We start from the raw sequence: 8,498 nt of genomic DNA, 5'->3' as shown, positions 1-8,498 counted from the left end.
GTGTCGTGTTCAATTGTTTGGTATAAAAGTTTAGGTTATTTAGGGTATATAACATACTTAACTGGTAAACGGGTATTTTACCTGTTTAGACACGGAAATTAACATGTCGATTCGTGTCTACCTATTTAGTACACGAAACCTGTTAAGGCCATACATTATACTTGTTCAAGTCATTTTAGTTCGTGTCATGCATTCGTGTATCGTTTATAAATTGTCAGCCCTAACTCTACACTCTCTAGATTCTTTTAAAATATATATTTGCTATTAGGGAAATTATATTGTGTATGATTATTGTGGTTAACATTGATGTACACCCAGGTTTACCAACATTGAGATCTTATAAGTATAAAAGACTACATTCACATTAATCACCCTTTCTTGAATTTCAATTGTACTTAAATACTCGTTTTACCTTATGCATTTAGTAACAGTGCATAAATTCACGGTGGAGTAACATACATAATTTCATACAAAGTCGACATGCGTTTTGAACTATATGAAAACAATAGAAAAGAAACACACATGAAAACAATTAAAATCATAAATGTTGTGCATTATCATTTGCACGTTTCATTCAAACAATTAAGCATGAGCATTCCCTTCCTTTACCCAATCAATGAAATTGTTGAGATTTTTGTCGGAGGAATTTCCCTTTTGCAAGCACTCAAATCACTTTTTCTTGCAAATCCAAAACATTTTGTTTGATTATGTCGTTACTGAAAAGTTGCTCCACTTTACTCTTGATTTCACCTCTTGTAACAATATCTGTATTATCTTTGTTTAAACCCAAACTAGTTTTCCAAACATCACAATCAAAAAACTGATCGGCAAAGTATGGCCAACACAAGAAAGGAACGCCATTGCTAACACCTTCCATGGTAGAGTTCCAACCACAATGACTCATAAAGCAAGCCAATGATGGATGGTTTAGGACCTCTTGTTGGGGTGCCCAATTGACGATTTTCCCAAGAGTACCTATGTTGTCCATGTAGCCACTTGGGTAGACATAGTCCATACTGCCACTTGTACTATGTCGAACTACCCACAAGAATGGCCTTTTGGTATTTAAGAGTCCCAACGCTAGCTCTTCAAACTGTGTATGGTTGAAAATTGTGATGCTTCCGAATGCCACATAGATGACAGAGTTGATCGGCTGCTGATCAAGCTATGTTAGGCAAGTGGAGTCTTCGTCCCAAAAATGGCCTACTTGCTTTGTTGAGTTGTTGGTCGCCAAAAGTGGACCAATTGGCAACATCTTTGGAAATAGGGTGAATGCCCCAAGCTCCAGCTCCATGGCTGAATTGCAAATTATCTGGTCTGCTATTTCTGTTGCTTCCTTTCCCTCAAGAAATAGGTAATCAAAGAAAACTTGGTCCATGATTGGGTCTCCCATTGATACCCATACAAACATTGTAGGGTCCAAGAGTGGCATGGACGTTGATAGCTGAACCGTGTCATCCTTCAAAATTTTTCCTGAAAGGAAAGGAATTTTATTTGGGTGCGTACCTTCTATTACATAATATCCGCTCGATAAAAGCTCGGACTGAGTTTGAACGAGTTCGAGTCTAAAAAATAATTTGCTAAGTAAAAGAGCTTGAGCCCGAACTTTACTTATCGAGCTCGAGCTGGTTTATAAGCCTATTTTTTTAATAATTTTTACTTAATAAATTATATATATATATATAATAGTTATTATATATTTTTTGAAAGGCCAAGTATTATTATAAACCAAACAGGATTCCCACAAGTTTCCAGAACCCATACACAACGTATTACAAACAAGAACGACGAAATATAGTTATAGTTATTACATATATATAAATAAAACTAGGCAGGTGCCCGCACGATGCAGCGGGAAACATATACCTTGGTAATCATGTAACAAGTTTATGGGTGTTCATTGTTTGATTTAAAACCGTAAAACCGTTCAAGCTGGTCATAGGCTTGATTTTACGGTTGATTTTTTTCATTAACTTTTGGCCGGTCGTTTTCGGTTTTCGACGAAAACCCGTTTCTAGCGGTTATACCCACGGTTTAAGTTTGGCTTTCATACTTTTTGTGAGGCCGTTACAAATCCGTACAACATTATAATTTGAGTTGCTTTTATTGCTTTGTTTTTCGTTATGTGAGTTGTATAATGGAGAACTGAATTTGTAATTTCAGAATTTATAAACTAAAACAGAACATGGATTGTACTTTAATGCATATTTATGTGTTTAAACATTTTATTGATTTATAGTTACATATTTGAATTGTACATTAATGCTTTAGTGACTTGTACATTATAAACCGTACCTCGGTATTGAATAAATTTTATATGGAAACGTCGACAAAAATAAGTACGATGCATCGGTAAGCTCCGTTTTTTCCTTAAACGTAATATATTTAAAGATATAGAAGAAAAATAAGAAAATATATAAACCTGCCAAATACATGAGTAAAGATGAGAGGTAAAAGTTGTAACAATTTCTTAAATTTATAAAAGGTTAGTAAAGTTTAAGGGCCAATTTTAGAACTATTTTCTAACAAATTGAAATTACGTGAAACATATTTTGTAGTGGACAACTTTGCCCCTATGCTACATGCTTTATAGGGTATACATAAAGCTTTGAATATTGTAAATTACTTAAAAATCTTGTGTCTTAATTTGCCCATGAGTGCTACATTATATATAATATAGACGGATGGTCGTGCGATGCGGCGGGGAACAAGAATTCTAGTAATCATGTAAAAATTACGGATGTTCAGTGTTCGTTTAAAACCTTAAAAACGTTTAAACCAATCATCACTTTTGGTCAGCTGGTTTCAGAATGTTCAAACCATAGCAAACGGTTTGGTTTATGCTTTATACTGAAAATTGGCCATATAAAACCGGGCCGATCGGTAAACTTATTATTGAAGCTCAATGTGTGAAACCAAACCATTAGTAGCGATTCAGTTTGAATTTTCAACGATTCAGTTTCAGTTTTCAATGAAAAAAATATGAACCGACGGTTTGACTTATTGCTTAACTTAGACGCTGTTAAAACCGAATTGTGAACACTCATACTTAACATCCTAATTTTAATTGGAATAAACTATAGCAATACCATACACAAATTAAAGACAATAAAATGCTCATTTTTATGGTATAATTTTCTTTTAAAAAATGTTAACATGTGAAAAGGTTACGGCCGCTGGAAAATCGTTGGTAGGAAGTTGGTTAACAATTAAATTTAAAAGAAATACATTGGTAGAGATGAAGGTCCAAAGTTGTAACTATTTCTTAAATTTACAAAAGTTGAGGAAAGTTGAGGGGGTAATGTTGTAACTATTTATATGCATATTTTTTAATGGACAAGTTTGTTCTTATCTTACAAGCTATATAATGTGTGCATTATGCATTATAAGTTGTAAATTACTTAAAAAAAAGGTGTCTTAATTTACCCATGACTTATGTATTATATATAATATAGATATAGATAAAAACTATAATTATAAATATTAATAATTAAAGTAGTTATATATGTATTTAAATTAATCAATATCCTGTATACTAAACATGCCTAGCCCGAGCGAATCTTGAGCGTCAATGAGTTTGGGATGGGCTCGACTCGTTTACACCCATAAGTTAAAGCAATAGCGACGACCCTAGTGAAACAGGGGCGCAGCTTAGTTAGGGCCAGGGGTGGCCCCGACCCCCTCCGTTTTTTCGCTCGGTAGTGTAAATTTATCCTTTTTCGGCAGAAAATTTTTATACATAGTGTAAATTTACCCGTTTCCGATCGAAATTTCGAGTCCGACCCCCTCCGTTTTTTCGCTCGGTAGTGTAAATTTATCCCTTTTTGGCCGAAAATTTTTAGATAGCGTAAATTTACCCGTTACCGACCAAAATTTTGAGCCCGCCCACCTCCGTTTTTTCGTTCAGCAGTGTAAATTTATCCTTTTTCAGCCGAAAATTTTTATACATAGTGTAAATTTACCCATTTCCGACCGAAATTTTGAGCCCGACCCTCTGTTTTTTTGTTCAGTAGTGTAAATTTATCCTTTTCCGGCCTTTTAATACATAGTGTAAATTTACCCATTTCCGACCGAAATTTTGAGCCCGCCCCCCTCTAGTTTATGAATTTTTTTTATATGTATATTAAGTCCGGCCACCTCAACGTGTACGTCCAAGCTTCGCCACTTATATGAAACACGACTAGTATTAATCCCTATGTATATGCAATATTTGAGTTCCAATAAAAAGAATTCGAAAGAGAAGCTTAATTAATTGCATTCAAGTAACTAAATAGTTTTGTACGCCAATAAAAGGTTATCTAACCTCTAGTGTTTATAACTTCATCGTCAATTAGCTTCTGAATGCTCATGGCGACGGCCACAACTGCAGCCGAGCATGGAGTAAAGATTGTTAGTCTAATACCCATCTTCCGAGCAACTTTTCCGACCCATCCCATGCAAAAATCGGCAACGATGCAAGTAATTTTATCCTCATTATTTTTGTTGATATCATTTATTAGCTCTTCTAGTTCGGTGGGCATGAGTTCAAACATTGCTTTGGTCAACAACCCAAGATCATCCCTATCGCCACTTGGTCCCAACCCGTCCGAGATTGTAACCATGTTCATGGAATCAATCGGGGCATCTATATCTGACCAAGCACTAGTAACCCGTTTGTGAATGAACTCGGTGTTCACAAAGGTGACCTTGAGACCGTTGCGGATAAAGGACCGTGATACCTCCATGAGAGGAATCACATGGCCTTGTGCTGGATAAGGTATTACTAGAACATGAATATTTGCCATTTTGGTTTCACTGGGAGTATGCTTAACCAGAAGCTTCAATGGGTGGATATAAATAATCGATGTTACAACTATTGGTTGATTTTGAAGTCGAGTTATTTATGGAAATTAGTTGGTAAGCAACCAGTTTGTTTTATGTGTAATAGATAATAATTTAATTTTATAATGTTTTAAATCGAACAATTTTTATTATTACACCTACATTAATTGATTAAAACGTTTATTGTTAAAACTAATTTTTAATATCGCAGACATACTAAAAAAAGGTAAATAAGTCAAATACAATAATTTAAGAATTTAAGTATGAGTTAATTCGGGTTATTTTTCAGCTAATTAAGGGCAAAGATGGGATTTCCAGAAACTGTTCACGAGTCGAGCCCGAGTCAAGTCAGGGTGTTTTCGAGCTCGGGCTTGAAATTAAACAGGGTAACTTAGTTAGGCTCTAGCTTGATTTTGAAGTTAAACGAGCTTAAGATCAAGCCAACGAGCCGAGCCATGACTTGAGCCGAGCCAGAGTCGATTTTGGCTCGGTTACAAAAATGATCCAAATCAGCTCAGGATGTTTCAAATAAACTTTTTATAGCTAGCTTTTTTCGAGCGAGCCACGAGCCCGAGCTTCGAGCCTCGAGCTTTTTGAACAGCCTTACCAGAAACTGTGTGACGAACTGATTATGGGTTAGACTTCGGCATGGTTCAAAAAGTTAAAATTTTGAGTCGAAAGCCACTCTTCTTCGGGTTGGTTTTGAGTGAGTTTCTGTTCAAGTTTTGACACGTAAATTTAGCTTGGGTCACCAGATTCTAGTTACGAGTTAGTTTGGAAATTCGATAAATTTCACACAAAGTGTATTTTGGAGTTGGACAGTTTCGAGTTAACACGGCCAGTAAACCGATTCCGTGTAACTTAATTAAGTTTCGACACGGGTCAAACTTGCAGATTATTCGGAATTTAAATTTGCTTGTTTATGTTTATTTGGTTTCATAATTTTTCTTGTTAGCTGCCGTGACGTAACGTGAAGATTTGATTCTAAATCGCCTTAATTAAAAATAATATAATTTAAAATAATGAAATTATCTTATCAAATTGAGTGATTTTTTTAATGCGACAAGGACATGGAAGACAGCAATGATAGACAATAACCTGCAAACTGAACACCGGCCAACTACGGTTAATAGGTGGCAACAATGACTAATTATTTTTGAAATTCGGTTTATTTAGCTAAAAACAAATTTGATACGGGTTCATTTAGGGTATCTAAGTTAAATCAATGGATTAATGTAGTTCTACTCAACGATGAGCTGGAAATTTTTTTTTCCTGTTTTGTCTTTATTTTTTAATGATTAGATTTATAACTATACGACGCTAAATTTTTCGGATATGATCGAGTCAAATAACAAAAAGACAATACCATGATAAAGGTACATCGTCACTGAAAATACACACAATAAAATACATAGTCATTTAAAATATAAAAGAAAATGACATTAGTTTATAATGGAATACCTAGGGTAAGTTGACCAATCGACCCTCTTTTCACCGTACTTTTTCAATGAGTACTCGTCGGCTAGTACGCTTGTGATCTTAGGTGCAGTGATCGGAAATCGTTTAATTCACCTTGTATATGAGGCTCTTGGAGAAGGAGTCGTAAAGCTGCTTGGCGCCATGGATTTTATTTTTAGCCATAACCGATACCTGTGCCAACTTGAGAAGCTTCTAGGGTTTGGGATTGGGAGGGGGGGGGGGGGGGTTGAGAGAGAGAGAGTAGTAAATAAATAAATAAATAAAAGGGGTATAATGTCACTTTAACAATTTTCAAGGTTAAACAACGGTTAACTTAATGGACATGCTTAAACTGCATCAGACTTACAATGTCGTGGGCTCAGGTGGGTTGAATTTAAAATGTGGGTCACAAAATACATTTTGACGTTGATCATAGGGTTGCAAGACGCACTTATCTCAAAGTTGTTAATATACAGTCGAAGGAATAATTCAAAATAATTTGAATTATTGCTTTTTTTTTTAATTAATAAGAACCTTGTAAGAGTAAACACATTATAATCAAATATCACTTAAGTTGATATTTATGGGGAAGTATTCGAAGTATAAGCTAACCTTAGATGGTTAAGATTCTAGTTGATCGGTACACTTTGGGCGCGTTCGTTTCACGGAATGAAATGGAATTAGAATTGGAATTTGCATAGGATCTAGAATTAGAAGGAATAAGATTTAGAATCTGAACAATCTAACAGGAATTGGAATTTGATGGAATTGAAATCCAATTCCATTTTAGTTTTTTAGATTTTTCATTTTTTATTTATATTTTGTGTTATGAATTTTTTTATGATTTTTTAATGATTTTTTTAGGGGTTTTCTATTATGATCAAAAACCCCTCAAAAAAATATTCAAAAATAATAATAAAAAATTATAACTCAAAATATAAATCGAAAACAAAAAAAGTAAAAAAACCAAAGTATTTTATTCGTTGTTCTCGTTAAAAAAAAAAAAAGATTCCAACGAATTCACTTAAAATCCTCCACATTTTGGAAGGATTTAGAATCCCATCATTTAAAGGAATTTGAAAGAATTGAATTCCAATTCCAATTCCTTGACAACCGAACGCATCAAAAAGAAATTAAGATTCCAATTCCAACGAAATGAACACGCCATGTCATGGGATTTTAATTCCAATTCCTGTCAAACGAACGAGCCCTTTAGGTACTAGCATTTACGTGTAACCAGTTATTTACCTGGCGCATAGCGCCGGGCGGGTAAACTAAGAAACTATGGCAACTGAGAGTATGCAGCAACAAAGATGCAGAGAATCGAGTTGCACACAAACTCATAACAACACTGTTATGCGAAAACGTTTGCTGAACGCGAATCAGAATATGACCCGGTTCTGGTTCTTTTTTTTTGAAGAATGAGACTTGTTAATTTCCATAAACAGCTAATATATTAGTCACTTAAAATGTATACAACAACTACAAATCACCACAACACCGACTTTGTACCTAATTCTCCAACTACAGTTTGACTCAATTAGGCATTATACAAAATTGATTCTCGATCGCGAACCAATCTTCAATAAATAACCAAACATCACAAACTTTTCTTTCTTTCTTCAAGAAACGTTCTTGGTTACTTTTTTAAGAACGCTTTGATTACTTTTTAACTTGACCGGGAAAACCCGACCACATAAACCGAAATCTTGGTATTGGTATTGTAACCTGCGACTTCAACAAAGTTAACAACTTGCCTTACTTCAAAAATTATCGGTTTCAATCGTAAAAGCTCAAAAGCTATGTGGTTGTCTGCTTAAAGTATTTAAGCTGACTTCTTGCTTGCTTAACTTTCTTCGACAAACCCAAGCTATCAATTTTAACCTGATTGGTTGCTTTTTTTCTTTTCAAATTAATACCTATTTAGATTGGAATTTCTATCAATTCAAAATACTAATTATCAATCAGTTACGAAGAACACCACCATCCAGCAGACATTAAAACAAAATTAAAATATAAAATCTCGTAACTATAACGGGATTCTAACCTGCGCGCGCATGAGGCATTCATTCAACAGCTACAACTTGAAGACCACCCGGCCACAACTTCACAATTGATGGTACTCCACAAATATCTAATATAACCCATATTCAAATCGAAGTCCCTAAGTCCACTCTGCGGCACCAAACCTCACATTTACTATATATAGATAATTATCC

At 34.7% G+C, this 8,498-nt stretch overlaps 1 pseudogene; it reads right to left on the bottom strand.

The window, feature by feature from the left end:
* Positions 1 to 582: 582 nt before the first annotated feature.
* LOC143601362 (UDP-glycosyltransferase 83A1-like) lies at positions 583 to 4,784 on the bottom strand (annotated as a pseudogene).
* Positions 4,785 to 8,498: the final 3,714 nt, after the last annotated feature.

Source organism: Bidens hawaiensis, unplaced genomic scaffold (assembly GCF_021521415.1).
Source record: "Bidens hawaiensis isolate Kalapana, Puna unplaced genomic scaffold, B.hawaiensis_p1.1 tig00056119_1, whole genome shotgun sequence".
In the NCBI taxonomy this organism is placed as follows: Eukaryota; Viridiplantae; Streptophyta; class Magnoliopsida; order Asterales; family Asteraceae; genus Bidens; species Bidens hawaiensis.
This window is presented reverse-complemented; position numbering and strand designations above follow the sequence as displayed.